Raw genomic sequence first — 18,556 nt, forward strand, 5'->3', positions numbered from 1 at the left:
TTCTCTAAGATGGCACATTTTATAGCTTGTCATAAAACCGATGATGCTTCAAACATTGCGGATTTGTTCTTTAGAGAAGTCGTTAGGTTGCATGGCATGCCTAGGACTATTGTTTCTGGTCGCGATGTTAAATTCTTGAGTTACTTTTGGAAGACTTTATGGGCTAAACTTGGCACAAAATTGTTGTTTTCTACTACTTGTCATCCTCAAACGGATGGACAAACTGAAGTTGTCAATAGAACTTTGGGAACACTTTTGCGTGCTATTCTTAAAAAGAACTTGGATTGACATTTCTATGGACTTTATTTTGGGGTTGCCTAGGACTAAGAAGGGGAGGGATTCTATTTTTGTTGTTGTGGATAGATTCTCTAAGATGGCACATTTTATAGCTTGTCATAAAACCGATGATGCTTCAAACATTGCGGATTTGTTCTTTAGAGAAGTCGTTAGGTTGCATGGCATGCCTAGGACTATTGTTTCTGGTCGCGATGTTAAATTCTTGAGTTACTTTTGGAAGACTTTATGGGCTAAACTTGGCACAAAATTGTTGTTTTCTACTACTTGTCATCCTCAAACGGATGGACAAACTGAAGTTGTCAATAGAACTTTGGGAACACTTTTGCGTGCTATTCTTAAAAAGAACTTGGATTGACATTTCTATGGACTTTATTTTGGGGTTGCCTAGGACTAAGAAGGGGAGGGATTCTATTTTTGTTGTTGTGGATAGATTCTCTAAGATGGCACATTTTATAGCTTGTCATAAAACCGATGATGCTTCAAACATTGCGGATTTGTTCTTTAGAGAAGTCGTTAGGTTGCATGGCATGCCTAGGACTATTGTTTCTGGTCGCGATGTTAAATTCTTGAGTTACTTTTGGAAGACTTTATGGGCTAAACTTGGCACAAAATTGTTGTTTTCTACTACTTGTCATCCTCAAACGGATGGACAAACTGAAGTTGTCAATAGAACTTTGGGAACACTTTTGCGTGCTATTCTTAAAAAGAACTTGGATTGACATTTCTATGGACTTTATTTTGGGGTTGCCTAGGACTAAGAAGGGGAGGGATTCTATTTTTGTTGTTGTGGATAGATTCTCTAAGATGGCACATTTTATAGCTTGTCATAAAACCGATGATGCTTCAAACATTGCGGATTTGTTCTTTAGAGAAGTCGCTAGGTTGCATGGCATGCCTAGGACTATTGTTTCTGGTCGCGATGTTAAATTCTTGAGTTACTTTTGGAAGACTTTATGGGCTAAACTTGGCACAAAATTGTTGTTTTCTACTACTTGTCATCCTCAAACGGATGGACAAACTGAAGTTGTCAATAGAACTTTGGGAACACTTTTGCGTGCTATTCTTAAAAAGAACTTGGATTGACATTTCTATGGACTTTATTTTGGGGTTGCCTAGGACTAAGAAGGGGAGGGATTCTATTTTTGTTGTTGTGGATAGATTCTCTAAGATGGCACATTTTATAGCTTGTCATAAAACCGATGATGCTTCAAACATTGCGGATTTGTTCTTTAGAGAAGTCGTTAGGTTGCATGGCATGCCTAGGACTATTGTTTCTGGTCGCGATGTTAAATTCTTGAGTTACTTTTGGAAGACTTTATGGGCTAAACTTGGCACAAAATTGTTGTTTTCTACTACTTGTCATCCTCAAACGGATGGACAAACTGAAGTTGTCAATAGAACTTTGGGAACACTTTTGCGTGCTATTCTTAAAAAGAACTTGGATTGACATTTCTATGGACTTTATTTTGGGGTTGCCTAGGACTAAGAAGGGGAGGGATTCTATTTTTGTTGTTGTGGATAGATTCTCTAAGATGGCACATTTTATAGCTTGTCATAAAACCGATGATGCTTCAAACATTGCGGATTTGTTCTTTAGAGAAGTCGTTAGGTTGCATGGCATGCCTAGGACTATTGTTTCTGGTCGCGATGTTAAATTCTTGAGTTACTTTTGGAAGACTTTATGGGCTAAACTTGGCACAAAATTGTTGTTTTCTACTACTTGTCATCCTCAAAACGAATGGAAAAGCTGAATTGTCAATAGAACCTTTGGAACACTTTTGCGTGCAATTCTTAAAAAGAACTTGGATTGACATTTCTATGGACTTTATTTTGGGGTTGCCTAGGACTAAGAAGGGGAGGGATTTTATTTTTGTTGTTGTGGATAGATTCTTAAGATGACACATTTTATAGCTTGTCATAAAACCAATGATGCTTCAAACATTGCGGATCTTGTTCTTTAGAGAAGTCGTTAGGTTGAATGGCATGCTAGGACTATTGTTTTTGGTCGTGATGTTAAATTCTTGAGTTACTTTGGGAAGACTTTATTGGCTAAACTTGGCACAAAATTGTTGTTTTCTACTCTTGTCATCCTCAAACGGCTGGACAAAATGAAGTTGTCAATAGAACTTTGGGAACACTTTTGCGTGCTATTCTTAAAAGAACTTGGATTGACATTTCTATGGACTTTATTTTGGGGTTGCCTGGGACTAAGAAGGGGAGGGATTCTATTTTTGTTGTTGTGGATAGATCTTTAAGATGGCACATTTTATAGCTTGTCATAAACCGATGACGCTTCAAACTGGCGGATTTATTCTTTAGAGAAGTCGTTAGGTTGCATGGCATGCCTAGGACTATTGTTCTGGTCGCGATTGTTAAATTCTTCAGTTACTTTTGGAAGACTTTATGGGCTAAACTTGGCACCACGAACAACTGAAGTTGTCAATAAAACTTTGGAACACCTTTGCGTTCTATTCTTCAAAAGAACTTGGATTGAAATTTCTATGGACTTTATTTTGGGGTTGCCTAGGACTAAGAAGGGATGGATTTTATTTTTGTTGTTGTGGATAGATTCTCTAAGATGGCACATTTTATAACTTGTCATAAAACCGATGATCTTCAAACATTGCGGATTTGTTCTTTAGAGAAGTCGTTAGGGTTGCATGGGCATGCCTAGGACTATTGTTTCTGGTCGGATGTTAATTCTTGAGTTACTTTTGGAAGACTTTATGGCTAAACTTGGCACAAAATTGTTTGTTTTCTACTACTTGTCATCCTCAAACGGATGGAAAAACTGAATGTCAATAGAACTTTGGGAACACTTTTGCGTGCAATTCTTAAAAGAACTTGATGACATTTCTATGGACTTTATTTTGGGGTTGCCTAGGACTAAGAAGGGATGGGATTTTATTTTGTTGTTTTTGTTTGGGATAGATTATCTAAGATGGCATAATTTATAGCTTATCATAAAACCGATGACTGCTTCAAACATGGCGGATTTGTTCTTTGGAGAAGTCGCTAGGTTGCATGGCATGCCTAGGACTATTGTTTCTGGTCGCGATTGTTTAATTCTCGAGTTACTTTTGGAATACTTTATGGGCTAAACTTGGCCACAAAATTGTTGTTTTCTACTACTTGTCATCTCAAACGGATGGAAAAAATTGAAGTTGTCAATAGAACTTTGGGAACACTTTTGCGTGCTATTCTTAAAAAGAACTTGGATTGACATTTCTATGGACTATTTTTGGGGTGGCCTAGGACTAAGAAGGGGAGGGATTCTATTTTTGTTGTTGTGGATAGATTCTATAAGATGGCACATTTTATAGCTGTCATAAAACGATGGTGCTTCAAACATGGCGGATTTGTTCTTTGGAAGTCGTTAGGCTTCATGGCATGCATAGGACTATTGTTTCTGGTCGCGATGTTAAATTCTTGAGCTACTTTGGGAAGACTTTATTGGCTAAACTTGGCACAAAATTGTTGTTTTCTACTACTTGTCATCCTCAAACGGCTGGACAAAATGAAGTTGTCAATAGAACTTTGGGAACACTTTTGCGTGCTATTCTTAAAAGAACTTGGATTGACATTTCTATGTACTTTATTTTGGGGTTGCCTGGGACTAAGAAGGGGAGGGATTCTATTTTTGTTGTTGTGGATAGATTCTTTAAGATGGCACATTTTATAGCTTGTCATAAAACCGATGACGCTTCAAACATGGCGGATTTATTCTTTAGAGAAGTCGTTAGGTTGCATGGCATGCCTAGGACTATTGTTTCTGGTCGCGATGTTAAATTCTTCAGTTACTTTTGGAAGACTTTATGGGCTAAACTTGGCACGACAAACTGAAGTTGTCAATAGAACTTTGGGAAGACCTTTGCGTTCTATTCTTCAAAAGAACTTGGATTGACATTTCTATGGACTTTATTTTGGGGTTGCCTAGGACTAAGAAGGGGAGGGATTTTATTTTTGTTGTTGTGGATAGATTCTCTAAGATGGCACATTTTATAGCTTGTCATAAAACCGATGATGCTTCAAACATTGCGGATTTTTCGTTAGAGAAGTCGTTAGGTTGCATGGCATGCCTAGGACTATTGTTTCTGGTCGCGATGTTAAATTCTTGAGTTACTTTTGGAAGACTTTATGGGCTAAACTTGGCACAAAATTGTTGTTTTCTACTACTTGTCATCCTCAAACGAATGGAAAAGCTGATTTGTCAATAGAACTTTGGGAACACTTTTGCGTGCAATTCTTAAAAAGAACTTGGATTGACATTTCTATGGACTTTATTTTGGCGTTGCCTAGGACTAAGAAGGGGAGGGATTTTATTTTTGTTGTTGTGGATAGATTATCTAAGATGGCATATTTTATAGCTTGTCATAAAACCGATGATGCTTCAAATATGGCGGATTTGTTCTTTGGAGAAGTCGCTAGGTTGCATGGCATGCCTAGGACTATTGTTTCTGGTCGCGATGTTTAATTCTTCAGTTACTTTTTGAAGACTTTATGGGCTAAACTTGGCACGACAAACTGAAGTTGTCAATAGAACTTTGGGAACACCTTTGCGTGCTATTCTTCAAAGAACTTGGATTGACATTTCTATGGACTTTATTTTGGGGTTGCCTAGGACTAAGAATGGCAGGGATTCTATTTTTGTTGTTGTGGATAGATTCTCTATGATGGCTCATTTTATAGCTTGTCATAAAACCGTTGATGCTTCAAACATTGCGGATTTGTTCTTTAGAGAAGCCGTTAGGTTGCATGGCATGCCTAGGACTATTGTTTCTGGTCGCAATGTTAAATTCTTGAGTTACTTTTGGAAGACTTTATGGGCTAAACTTGGCACAACAAACTGAAGTTGTCAATAGAACTTTGGGAACACCTTTGCGTGCTATTCTTAAAAAGAACTTGGATTGTCATTTCTATGGACTTATTTTGGGGTTGCCTAGTACTAAGAAGGGGAAGGATTCTATTTTTGTTGTTGTGGATAGATTCTCTAAGATGGAACATTTTATAGCTTGTCATAAAACCGATGATGCTTCAAACATTGCGGATTTGTTCTTTAGAGAAGTCGTTAGGTTGCATGGCATGCCTAGGACTATTGTTTCTGGTCGCGATGTTAAATTCTTGAGTTACTTTTGGAAGACTTTATGGGGTAAACTTGGCACAAAATTGTTGTTTTCTACTACTTGTCATCCTCAAACGGATGGAAAAACTGAATTGTCAATAGAACTTTGGGAACACTTTTGCGTGCAATTCTTAAAAAGAACTTGGATTGACATTTCTATGGACTTTATTTTGGGGTTGCCTAGGACTAAGAAGGGGAGGGATTTTATTTTTGTTGTTGTGGATAGATTATCTAAGATGGCATATTTTATAGCTTGTCATAAAACCGATGATGCTTCAAACATGGCGGATTTGTTCTTTGGAGAAGTCGCTAGGTTGCATGGCATGCCTAGGACTATTGTTTCTGGTCGCGATGTTTAATTCTCGAGTTACTTTTGGAATACTTTATGGGCTAAACTTGGCACAAAATTGTTGTTTTCTACTACTTGTCATCCTCAAACGGATGGAAAAATTGAAGTTGTCAATAGAACTTTGGGAACACTTTTGCGTGCTATTCTTAAAAAGAACTTGGATTGACATTTTTATGGACTTTATTTTGGGGTGGCCTAGGACTAAGAAGGGGAGGGATTCTATTTTTGTTGTTGTGGATAGATTCTATAAGATGGCACATTTTATAGCTGTCATAAAACCGATGGTGCTTCAAACATGGCGGATTTGTTCTTTGGAAGTCGTTAGGCTTCATGGCATGCATAGGACTATTGTTTCTGGTCGCGATGTTAAATTCTTGAGCTACTTTGGGAAGACTTTATTGGCTAAACTTGGCACAAAATTGTTGTTTTCTACTACTTGTCATCCTCAAACGGCTGGACAAAATGAAGTTGTCAATAGAACTTTGGGAACACTTTTGCGTGCTATTCTTAAAAAGAACTTGGATTGACATTTCTATGGACTTTATTTTGGGGTTGCCTGGGACTAAGAAGGGGAGGGATTCTATTTTTGTTGTTGTGGATAGATTCTTTAAGATGGCACATTTTATAGCTTGTCATAAAACCGATGACGCTTCAAACATGGCGGATTTATTCTTTAGAGAAGTCGTTAGGGTTGCATGGCATGCCTAGGACTATTGTTTCTGGTCGCGATGTTAAATTCTTCAGTTACTTTTGGAAGACTTTATGGGCTAAACTTGGCACGACAAACTGAAGTTGTCAATAGAACTTTGGGAAGACCTTTGCGTTCTATTCTTCAAAAGAACTTGGATTGACATTTCTATGGACTTTATTTTGGGGTTGCCTAGGACTAAGAAGGGGAGGGATTTTATTTTTGTTGTTGTGGATAGATTCTCTAAGATGGCACATTTTATAGCTTGTCATAAAACCGATGATGCTTCAAACATTGCGGATTTTTTCTTTAGAGAAGTCGTTAGGTTGCATGGCATGCCTAGGACTATTGTTTCTGGTCGCGATGTTAAATTCTTGAGTTACTTTTGGAAGACTTTATGGGCTAAACTTGGCACAAAATTGTTGTTTTCTACTACTTGTCATCCTCAAACGAATGGAAAAGCTGATTTGTCAATAGAACTTTGGGAACACTTTTGCGTGCAATTCTTAAAAAGAACTTGGATTGACATTTCTATGGACTTTATTTTGGCGTTGCCTAGGACTAAGAAGGGGAGGGATTTTATTTTTGTTGTTGTGGATAGATTATCTAAGATGGCATATTTTATAGCTTGTCATAAAACCGATGATGCTTCAAATATGGCGGATTGTTCTTTGGAGAAGTCGCTAGGTTGCATGGCATGCCTAGGACTATTGTTTCTGGTCGCGATGTTTAATACTTCAGTTACTTTTTGAAGACTTTATGGGCTAAACTTGGCACGACAAACTGAAGTTGTCAATAGAACTTTGGGAACACCTTTGCGTGCTATTCTTCAAAAGAACTTGGATTGACATTTCTATGGACTTTATTTTGGGGTTGCCTAGGACTAAGAATGGCAGGGATTCTATTTTTGTTGTTGTGGATAGATTCTCTATGATGGCTCATTTTATAGCTTGTCATAAAACCGTTGATGCTTCAAACATTGCGGATTTGTTCTTTAGAGAAGTCGTTAGGTTGCATGGCATGCCTAGGACTATTGTTTCTGGTCGCAATGTTAAATTCTTGAGTTACTTTTGGAAGACTTTATGGGCTAAACTTGGCACAACAAACTGAAGTTGTCAATAGAACTTTGGGAACACCTTTGCGTGCTATTCTTAAAAAGAACTTGGATTGTCATTTCTATGGACTTTATTTTGGGGTTGCCTAGTACTAAGAAGGGGAAGGATTCTATTTTTGTTGTTGTGGATAGATTCTCTAAGATGGAACATTTTATAGCTTGTCATAAAACCGATGATGCTTCAAACATTGCGGATTTGTTCTTTAGAGAAGTCGTTAGGTTGCATGGCATGCCTAGGACTATTGTTTCTGGTCGCGATGTTAAATTCTTGAGTTACTTTTGGAAGACTTTATGGGCTAAACTTGGCACAAAATTGTTGTTTTCTACTACTTGTCATCCTCAAACGGATGGAAAAACTGAATTGTCAATAGAACTTTGGGAACACTTTTGCGTGCAATTCTTAAAAAGAACTTGGATTGACATTTCTATGGACTTTATTTTGGGGTTGCCTAGGACTAAGAAGGGGAGGGATTTTATTTTTGTTGTTGTGGATAGATTATCTAAGATGGCATATTTTATAGATTGTCATAAAACCGATGATGCTTCAAACATGGCGGATTTGTTCTTTGGAGAAGTCGCTAGGTTTCATGGCATGCCTAGGACTATTGTTTCTGGTCGCGATGTTTAATTCTCGAGTTACTTTTGGAATACTTTATGGGCTAAACTTGGCACAAAATTGTTGTTTTCTACTATTTGTCATCCTCAAACGGATGGAAAAATTGAAGTTGTCAATAGAACTTTGGGAACACTTTTGCGTGCTATTCTTAAAAAGAACTTGGATTGACATTTCTATGGACTTTATTTTAGGGTGGCCTAGGACTAAGAAGGTGAGGGATTCTATTTTTGTTGTTGTGGATAGATTCTATAAGATGGCACATTTTATAGCTGTCATAAAACCGATGGTGCTTCAAACATGGCGGATATGTTCTTTAGAAGTCGTTAGGTTTCATGGCATGCATGCGATGTTAAATTCTTGAGTTACTTTTGGAAGATTTTATGGGCTAAACTTGGCACAAAATTGTTGTTTTCTACTACTTGTCATCCTCAAACGGATGGACAAACTGAAGTTGTCAATAGAACTATGGGAACACTTTTGCGTGCTATTCTTAAAAAGAACTTGGATTGACATTTCTGAGGACTTTATTTTGGGGTTGCCTAGGACTAAGAAGGGGAGGGATTCTATTTTTGTTGTTGTGGATAGATTCTCTAAGATGGCATATTTTATAGCTTGTCATAAAACCGATGACGCTTCAAACATGGCGGATTTGTTCTTTAGAGAAGTCGTTAGGTTGCATGGCATGCCTAGGACTATTGTTTTTGGTCGCGATTTTAAATTCATGAGTTACTTTTGGAAGACTTTATGGGCTAAACTTGGCACAAAATTGTTGTTTTCTACTACTTGTCATCCTCAAACGGCTGGACAAACTGAAGTTGTCAATAGAACTTTTGGAACACTTTTGCGTGCTATTCTTAAAAAGAACTTGGATTGACATTTCTATGGACTTTATTTTCGGGTTGACTGGGACTAAGAAGGGGAGAGATTCTATTTTTGTTGTTGTGGATAGATTCTTTAAGATGGCACATTTTATAGCTTGTCATAAAACCAATGACGCTTCAAACATGGCGGATTTGTTCTTTAGAGAAGTCGTTAGGTTGCATGGCATGCCTAGGACTATTGTTTCTGGTCGCGATGTTAAATTCTTCAGTTACTTTTTGAAGACTTTATGGGCTAAACTTGGCACGACAAACTGAAGTTTTCAATAGAACTTTGGGAACACCTTTGCGTGCTATTCATCAAAAGAACTTGGATTGACATTTCTATGGACTTTATTTTGGGGTTGCCTAGGACTAAGAAGTGCAGGGATTCTATTTTTGTTGTTGTGGATAGATTCTCTAAGATGGCACATTTTATAGCTTGTCATAAAACCGATGATGCTTCAAACATTGCGGATTTGTTCTTTAGAGAAGTCGTTAGGTTGCATGGAATGCCTAGGACTATTGTTTCTGGTCGCGATGTTAAATTCTTGAGTTACTTTTGGAAGACTTTATGGGCTAAACTTGGCACGACAAACTGAAGTTGTCAATAGAACTTTGGGAACACCTTTGCGTGCTATTCTTAAAAAGAACTTGGATTGTCATTTCTATGGACTTTATTTTGGAGTTGCCTAGTACTAATGTAAAGCCCAAGATTCTGGTAGATAGTTGAATATGAAACGCAAGAACAGACGGGGCGAAACGATGCGATAAAATATGAAAATTTGGAATGGGCAACACCGCACCCGCGGTAGAATTAGACAGCACCCGCGGTGCATGGACAGTAGGGTGCCCAAATTTGAGTTTGCAAGACCGCACCCGCGGTCTTAACCATACCGCACCCGCGGTGCTAAGACCGCACCCGCGGTCGTGCAGCGACCGCACCCGCGGTCCTTGAAATTCAGAAAATGATAGGGTGGCCGAGAGCATGGCGCACCCGCGCTCCTTAATTCACCGCACCCGCGGTCATGCGTGGAACTCGAAAAATAAGTACACCTGCTCTTGCCATGCAAATCTGATATATGTGTCTTCATTCCACCCATTTCAGATACGGGAAACAAGGGAAAACTCAGAAGAAGAAGAAAGGTTCGTTGCTTATTAAAATTGATCTTGTGCAAGATTTAGCCACCCAAATTATAATCCAAGTTGAAATTCTTGTTCCTTGCATCGACGGCTACAAGGTAATGTAAGTTTTGTGTAATTCTAACATGTCTCGAATCATAGATGTTGGAGAAATTGTAATATGTTAGTTATATGGGATTCTTGGCATAGTGAGCATCGTATATTCATTATCGGGTTGAATATCGTATGTCATACGCAATTGTTACGATTTTCCAGCATATATTGGCATGAGATTATGCAGAGTGTGTGATCTGGTCATAGATATTATGATGATTATGAGTTGAGAATTGCACAATGTTGATATATGATGAGATTTGGATAGACCGGTATTAATAAATCATGTTGTTATGCCGTCCGACCGTACCCAGATCACGTATAGAATTAGATAGGTGTTGAATTGAGTTGGGAATTGATATTGTATGTATCTACATTTCCATTTCAGATTCGTATTGTCAACCGTGACGGCAAATGTGCGACGAAAGGCATAGTACATGTTTTGTTTGGGGAATCACGACTCAAATGAGATCACATTTGAGTTTCCCAACCAAAATCACATACTTGTTTTATTGTTTATATCAAGATATGATCATGATTGTTTATAGATTTGTTTATAGAACTTGTATACAAATCTTGCTATGCTTTGTTTACAGATCATCTGGCATTGCATTAGAATGATTATTCTTGTTTACAGATTGTGTATTCATGCATTAAGATAGGACAGTCTGGAGATCAGGCAGACTTCTAGACGTTCGGCGATATCACAGCTTAGGGGAAGATCACCACCCCTATTGTAGACGCGGATACAGATCAGGCCGAAGTCTAGGAATAAGACGGACAACACCTCGATTGGGAGGGTAGGTGACAGACAGTGCCGTCTTATTCACAACGGGATCCCTAGAGTTCTAGTCGAGTCGCGTCTAGACATGATTAGACTCGCATTGCATGATTATATATGAATGACATTCATAGTAGCATGTTTCATGTTTTAGATTGTTTTAATGCATGTATACATGTTTATACTGGGATTTGTTCTCACCGGTTTTCCGGCTGTTGTTATGTCTGTATGTGTGCATAACAACAGGTGGGGCAGGATCTGGGTCGAGACAGAGATGATCGTGTTAGCGTGGAGATCACGGGCGTAGCAGATGGACCAGTAGTTGTCATTTAGTAGGTACTGTCTTTTAATACTGGTTAGTTGAGGACATACAGAATAAGACATGTATTGTGTTTTGTATGTTGTAAATTAAATAAAGAATATATGCTTGTTTGGTTACATGTGCTTTTATGTAAAAAAAAAAAAAAAATTTGACTCACGTTTTATAATAACGATCCATTTAATCCCAAGAAAAAGAATTAGAGCCCGGGTCCCCACAACAGGTGGTATCAGAGCCATAGGTTCTGTAGACTAAGATAGGATAGAATGAGCGGGGTAGATCGAGTCTTCTTCCTTGCTTTATGATGTGCTAGCATGATTAGTGCTTTCCTTATTGCGTGTGTGTTATCTGATTTGATTATGACATGTGCTTAACTGAATCAGAACCGATTCTAGATCAGAGGTAACTGACTAGAGGAGGGCTGAGATGGTTGTATATTTGGTATACTAATCAGTTGGATTATTAGATACATGCCTCCTCGAAGAGCAGCAGTGCCTCTACGATCCACAGCACCAGAACAGGGTAGCACCTCCGGAGATCCAATGGATGTTACTGCTACGCCAATGGAGACGCTGCTCAAACGATTTCAATCCTTTCGACCGCCAACCTTGAAAGGTACAGAACTGGCAGTGATTGTGAAAGTTGGCTTGAAGATATTTAGATGTTATTCGAGTCTTTGGAGTATGGTGATGAGAAAAGAATAAAGCTTATTGGCCATCAACTCCAGGATTTAGCTAAGAACTGGTGGTTGAACATGAAGAGAGCACTAGAGCAACGTGGTACCGAAATTACATGGAAAGTGTTCAAGACGGAATTCTATCTGTGTTTCTTTCCTGTATCCTACCGTAAAGATAAAGGCGCTGAATTTGCAAACTTGAGGCAAGGGCAACTGAATATTGAAGAGTATGTTGCTAAATTTTCTTCTTTGCTTCGCTTTGCACCTCACGTTTCAGGTAATGATGAGGCCATGGCGGATCAATTTATAAATGGCCTAAATCCAGATATCTTTACGTTGGTAAACACGGGGAGACCGAATAATTTCGCAGATGCGTTAAATCGGGCCAAAGGAGCAGAAGCAGGATTGATAAGACAGCGGAGTGCTCCATATGTTGCTCCTGCGCCAAGACCACCACAACCTTCAGTGCAATCTCCTCCTCCTAGATTTGAAAGCGGCGGTAGTAGCAGTGGCAGAAAGGAACAGCTGAAGGCGAAGGGGAAACAGTTTAATAGACCTGGGAGCAGCTCTTCAAGCTCCAGTGGATCAAGACAGACTGGTTTTGATCAGAGTACCAGGTATTCAGGTGTTTATTGTAGTTCCTGTGGAGGAAAACATGCGACTGAACAGTGCCAAGGAGTTACAGGCCGATGCAATATTTGTAGGCAACCGGGGCATTTTGCCAAAGTCTGCCCACAGAGGAGTGTGCAGCCAGCCCAGAGTGGACGAGCATCCGGGCCAGTAGCTCAGTTTGAGCGGCAGGCATCATCGGTTCACTCTTTCCAGCCTCCACCAGCACCGACTCAACCCAAAGCTCGAGGTAGTCAGACAGTGAGTCAACCTCCGAGGCAACAGGCTCAAGTGTTTGCATTGACAGAAGAGCAAGCACAAGATGCACCAGATGATGTTATAGCAGGTAACTGCTCTCTTTATGGTTATCCTGCTTATATCTTGATAGATACAGGTGCATCGCATACATTCATTTCGGAGCGATTTGCATTGTTGCATTCATTGCCTGTTGAGTCTTTGTTAGGGGTTGTATCTATTAATTCTCCGTTGGGAAGTGGATTGATATCTGTAACTACGGTTAAACATTGCATTCTACAGTTTGAGGGGCATGAGATTGACCTTGATTGTATAGTATTGGGTCTAGCTGATTTTGATTGTATAGTCGGTATTGACATGCTAACAAAGTACAGAGCTACCGTGGATTGTTTCCACAAGATTGTCAGATTCAGACCCGAGATGACAGACGAGTGGAAATTCTATGGGAAGGGTTCCAGATCTCGGATTCCCTTGATTTCGGCTCTTACTATGTACAGATTGTTACAAAAAGGAGCAGATGGTTTCTTTATTTATGCTGTAGATATGCAGAAGTCGAGCCCGGCGTTGGCGGATTTGCCAGTAGTACGGGAATTTCCAGATATTTTTCCAGATGAAATCCCAGGATTATTCCAAAAGGTGAAATCGCTCACCCCGGGCGCCCCTCACACCCTGCCCGACGGGGAATCAAAGGTAAAAATTGTCTGGATGAAATCCCAGGATTACCTCCGGTTCGAGAGGTAGATTTTAGCATTGAACTTGTACCAGGTACCGTTCCTATTTCGAGAGCTCCGTATAGGATGGCGCCTATTGAACTAAAAGAATTGAAAGCACAATTAGAAGATCTTCTAGCCAAGGGATATATCAGACCTAGTGTATCTCCTTGGGTCGCTCCGGTGCTATTTGTACGAAAGAAAGATGGGTCGATGCGTTTATGTATTGATTACAGGAAACTGAACAAGGCAACGATCAAGAATAAATATCCTTTGCCTAGGATTGATGATTTATTTGATCAGTTGCAGGGATCCTCTGTGTATTCGAAGATTGATTTGCGTTCTGGGTATCATCAGCTCAGAGTTCGAGATATAGACATACCAAAGACAGCATTTCGAACCAGGTATGGACATTACGAATTTATTGTCATGCCTTTTGGTTTAACCAACGCTCCTGCGGTATTTATGGGCTTGATGAACCAAGTGTTTCAGAAATATTTGGATGAATTTGTTATTGTTTTCATCGATGATATTTTGGTGTATTCGAAGAATAGATATGAGCATGCAGAGCATCTCAGAATTGTTTTGCAGACGTTGAGAAACGAGCGACTGTATGCTAAATTGTCAAAGTGTGAGTTTTTGTTGAATCGAGTTGTCTTCTTAGGACATATCATATCAGGAGATGGTATTTCTGTAGATCCGAGTAAAGTGGAAGCTGTGATCAGTTGGTCGAGACCGACTTCTGTACCAGAAATACGCACTTTCATGGGCATAGCCGGATACTACAGAAGATTTATCAAAGATTTCTCCAGTATTGCAAAGCCAATAACTCAATTGACGCAAAAGAATGCACCATTTTTTTGGTCAGAGCAATGCGAGTCTAGCTTTCTAGAGTTGAAGAAAAGGCTGACCAGTGCTCCAGTACTGACGATACCTTCAGGTACGGGTAATTTTGTTGTGTATTGTGATGCTTCTCATAGAGGTTTGGGATGTGTTCTTATGCAGCGAGGCCATGTGATCGCATACGCCTCGAGACAATTGAAGCCACATGAAGTTCGATACCCCATTCATGATCTGGAATTGGCGGCTATCGTATTTGCATTAAAGATTTGGCGTCATTATCTCTATGGCGAGAAATTTGAGATCTTTTCCGATCACAAGAGCCTAAAGTACCTATTCTCTCAATCAGAATTGAACATGAGGCAGCGTAGATGGTTAGATTTATTGAAAGATTTTGACTGCGAAATCAAATACTATCCAGGAAAGTCAAACGCAGCAGCAGATGCCTTGAGTCGAAAGGTATGTTCTTTATCCTTGTCGACGATAGGTGTTACGAATATGATTGAAGACTGTTGTTTGGCTGGATTAACATTTGATACAGATAGTAAGCCACTACGACTTGCTATGATTCGAGTTGAACCAGACTTGATAATGAGAATCAAAGAAGCACAAAGAACAGATCAAAATGTGCAAAAATCAATTCAAATGGTCCAAGCAGGGCACATGTCAGAATATCAGGTACGTGATCATGTGCTGTACGTGAATAACCGTCTTGTTGTACCAGATGTTGCAGAGTTGAAACAGCAGATTCTGTCAGAGGCACATTGTAGTCGGTTCAGTATTCATCCTGGTGGCAGGAAGATAAATAATGACTTGAAGACACAATTCTGGTGGAAACATATGAAATCAGATATTGCTGCATTCGTGTCTAAGTGTATGAACTGCCAACAGGTAAAAGCTGAAAGGAAGAAGCCCGGGGGGTTACTTCAGAGTTTATCTATTCCAGAATGGAAATGGGACCACATTTCCATGGATTTTGTGACGAAGTTACCTCGATCATCGAAAGGCTGTGACGCGATTTGGGTCATTATTGACAGATTGACCAAATCTGCTTGTTTCATTCCGTACAGAATGACGTATAGACAAGATTAGATGGCGGAGATATATATTCGAGAGGTAGTCAGATTGCATGGAGTGCCGAAATCTATCGTATCAGATCGTGACCCACGATTTACTTCTCACTTTTGGCACAATTTGCAGCAGGCCTTAGGTACGACTTTACACCTAAGTACTGCTTATCATCCTCAGACAGACGGACAGTCAGAACGGACTATCCAGACTCTAGAGGATATGTTGAGAGCCGTCGTGCTAGACTTTGGCATTGGTTGGCAAGATTCTCTACCTCTTTGCGAATTTTTTACAATAACAACTATCAGGCGAGCATTGAAATGACACCGTTTGAAGCTTTGTATGGCAAGAAGTGCAGATCTCCGCTATATTGGGATGATATCTCAGATGTACCAGAACTTGGGCCAGATATGATTCGTGACATGACAGAGAAGGTGAAACTCATTCAGAAGAGGATGAAGACAGCACAAGATCGACAAGCAAAGTATGCCAATATCAGACGTAGACCGTTAGTAATTGAGGCGGGAGATAGAGTATTCTTAAAGAATTCTCCATTCCGAGGCGTTGTTAGATTTGGAAAACGAGGGAAGCTGTCTCCTAGATACGTCGGTCCTTACGAGATTCTTGAGAAGATTGGCGATCGAGCTTATCGACTTGCACTTCCTCTTTCTCTATCCGGAATACATGACGTGTTTCATGTATCAATGTTACGAAGATATGCCAGATGTTTCTCATGTCATTCAACCTGACGAAGCGGAACTTGATCAGACTTTGAGCTATGTGGAACAACCGATACAGATCCTTGATCGGAAAGAAAAGAAACTCAGAACGAAGAATATTCCACTTGTGAAAGTTCAATGGAGTCGCCATGGCATCGAGGAAGCGACTTGGGAGACAGAGGCAGGCATGAGACAGAAACACCCCGTGTTATTTATATGATGTAAGTATTTAGTCAGTTTTTGATTTTAATACTGTCTTAAATACTTTGATTGAATTATTCAGTTCGAGGACGAACTTATGTCTTAGAGGGGGAGAAATGTAAAGCCCAAGATTCTGGTAGATAGTTGAATATGAAACGCAAGAACAGACGGGGCGAAACGATGCGATAAAATATGAAAATTTGGAATGGGCAACACCGCACCCGCGGTGCATGGACAGTAGGGTGCCCAAATTTGAGTTTGCAAGACCGCACCCGCGGTCTTAACCATACCGCACCCGCGGTGCTAAGACCGCACCCGCGGTCCTTGAAATTCAGAAAATGATAGGGTGGCCGAGAGCATGGCGCACCCGTGCTCCTTAAGTCACCGCACCCGCGGTCATGCGTGGAACTTGAAAAATAAGGACACCTGCTCTTGCCATGCAAATCTGATATATGTGTCTTCATTCCACCCATTTCAGATACGGGAAACAAGGGAAAACTCAGAAGAAGAAGAAAGGTTCCTTGCTTATTAAAATTGATCTTGTGCAAGATTTAGCCACCCAAATTATAATCCAAGTTGAAATTCTTGTTCCTTGCATCGACGGCTACAAGGTAATGTAAGTTTTGTGTAATTCTAACATGTCTCGAATCATATATGTTGGAGAAATTGTAATATGTTAGTTATATGGGATTCTTGGCATAGTGAGCATCGTATATTCACTATCGGGTTGAATATCGGATGTCATACGCAATTGTTACGATTTTCCAGCATATATTGGCATGAGATTATGCAGAGTGTGTGATCTGGTCATAGATATTATGATGATTATGAGTTGAGAATTGCACAATGTTGATATATGATGAGATTTGGATAGACCGGTATTGAGAAATCATGTCGTTATGCCGTCCGACTGTACCCAGATCACGTATAGAATAAGATAGGTGTTGAATTGAGTTGGGAATTGATATTGTATGTATCTACATTTCCATTTCAGATTCGTATTGTCAACCGTGACGGCAACTGTGCGACGAAAGGTATAGTACATGTTTTGTTTGGGGAATCACGACTCAAATGAGATCACATTTGAGTTTCCCAACCAAAATCACATACTTGTTTTATTGTTTATATCTAGATATGATAATGATTGTTTATAGATTTGTTTATAGAACTTGTATACAAATCTTGCTATGCTTTGTTTACAGATCATGTGGCATTGCATTAGAATGATTATGCTTGTTTACAGATTGTGTATTCATGCATTAAGATAGGACAGTCTGGAGATCAGGCAGACTTCTAGACGTTCGGCGATATCACAGCATAGGGGAAGATCACCGCCCCTATTGTAGACGCGGATACAGATCAGGCCGAAGTCTAGGAATAAGACGGACAGCACCTCGATTGGGAGGGTAGGTGACAGACAGTGCCGTCTTATTCACAACGGGATCCCTAGAGTTCTAGTCGAGTCGCGTCTAGACATGATTAGACTCGCATTGCATGATTATATATGAATGACATTCATAGTAGCATGTTTCATGTTTTAGATTGTTTTAATGCATGTATACATGTTTATACTGGGATTTGTTCTCACCGGTTTTCCGGCTGTTGTTATGTCTGTATGTGTGCATAACAACAGGTGGGGCAGGATCTGGGTCGAGACAGAGATGATCGTGTTAGCGTGGAGATCACGGGCGTAGCAGATGGACCAGTAGTTGTCTTTTAGTATGTACTGTCTTTTAATACTGGTTAGTTGAGGACATACTGAATAAGACATGTATTGTATGTTGTATGTTGTAAATTAAATAAAGAATATATGCTTGTTTGGTTACATGTGTTTTTATGTAAAAAAAAAAAAAAATTTGACTCACGTTTTATAATAACGATCCATTTAATCCCAAGAAAAAGAATTAGAGCCCGGGTCCCCACAACTAAGAAGGGGAAGGATTCTATTTTTGTTGTTGTGGATAGATTCTCTAAGATGGCACATTTTATAGCTTGTCATAAAACCGATGATGCTTCAAACAATGCGGATTTGTTCTTTAGGGAAGTCGTTAGGTTGCATGGCAGGCCTAGGACTATTGTTTCTGGTCGCGATGTTAAAT

The sequence above is a fragment of the Primulina eburnea genome, chromosome 5 (assembly GCF_022965805.1).
Source record: "Primulina eburnea isolate SZY01 chromosome 5, ASM2296580v1, whole genome shotgun sequence".
Lineage (NCBI taxonomy): Eukaryota > Viridiplantae > Streptophyta > Magnoliopsida > Lamiales > Gesneriaceae > Primulina > Primulina eburnea.